This window comes from Perca fluviatilis, chromosome 24 (genome assembly GCF_010015445.1).
Source record: "Perca fluviatilis chromosome 24, GENO_Pfluv_1.0, whole genome shotgun sequence".
In the NCBI taxonomy this organism is placed as follows: domain Eukaryota; kingdom Metazoa; phylum Chordata; class Actinopteri; order Perciformes; family Percidae; genus Perca; species Perca fluviatilis.
This window is the reverse complement of record NC_053135.1, coordinates 20,006,258-20,007,631: the sequence shown is the minus strand read 5'-3', so window position 1 is coordinate 20,007,631 and position 1,374 is coordinate 20,006,258.

The following is a 1,374-nucleotide window of genomic DNA, read 5'->3' as shown; positions in this document are numbered from 1 at the left end:
CACTGTTAACCGTCAAGCCACTAAATAAACCTGTATGGAAAATGAGCACCTCTGCTGATGTGTTAAATTTGTTAACGATCATATGACATGAGACTACACCATCTCTCCCTCTCTCTGCGCTCATAAACAAAAAAGTCCCATGTATAACCGTTCCTGGAGTCTGCCAGAACAAAGAGTTTATAACCCCAGCGAACAGGCTTGTTTTTCATATACTGTTTCAGACCAATGCAGGCTTTTGAGGCAACCATTCGCTCATCAATGGCGATTTTCTGGCCAGGGTGATAGTTTCTTCTGCAGGAGTCCCTCATCTCTCCTGCGGAGAAGCGGCCAAAGGCGGGGGTCGTGTGGCCTCTCCTTTTCATCATTAGCAGCATCACAGAGCTGCTGAGGTGAAGGGACTGGGAGATCCTGGGAGATCCTGAGGAACTTTTACCAGTCATTAACAGTCTCGGGAACGGCAAGCTATAAAGATGACCCCCACGCCAGTAATCAGTGAAAGAAAAGCATTTGACTACACCCATGTAAACAATTAAAGACATGAATGCAAACATGTCCTGCAATGTCAGATCAATCCATGGGATAGAGGGTGTTGAATGATGTGTTGAGCCACAGTTGTTGGTGTTTTTTGAAGTATTGTCTTCAAAACAGAGTTGGTAAAAAAAGAGTTGAAAAAACTGTAGGGCTGTGTACGTAGCAGTACGTATGAGCTGGGGTCCTGGGACATTTCTGGGTCAGAAGGTGGGCTGTGGTGGTGTGATGTCTGGAACTGTCCTGCTGCTCCACTCCATGTGGCCACTTGCTCACTGGTGCAGATGTAGCTGGCTCCCAATCCATATCTACATCACATTTCCTATAATGTGAAAATAAAGAAATAACAGTAATGCCACCGAAAAATATTAACAAATGTGTAGATATTACCATAGATATTTACATAAATATAATACATAAATATAATAATAAAAGGTGCAAACTTGTAATGCAGTATTTACTCAAACGTTTTCTTTTGCAACACTTCTTGCAGTAAATGTGGTGCAACATAAATGTGTAACATTAGCTGTGGAGCTCTCAGCGAGCAGAGTAGAGAGCAGGGTTGCCTTTAGATGAGAGACAACTTTGTCTGGCTCATTTAGTGTAATGTTAGCATGATAGCTTGGTGAAATTAGCAAGCTAAGGTTAGCTTAGCGAACTATCCATTCTCTAAATTAGTAAACATTGAAATCATCTAAACACTCTTCAACAGTCAAACTGAAGCAGACGGTGAGCTCCAGGTCACAGCCTGTCTAAATATACAGTAACGTTATATACGTAAAATACTCACTTGTCGAGAGTAATGTCTCCTCCCTCTAGGAACATGTCCTCTGCCACGGAGTCGAT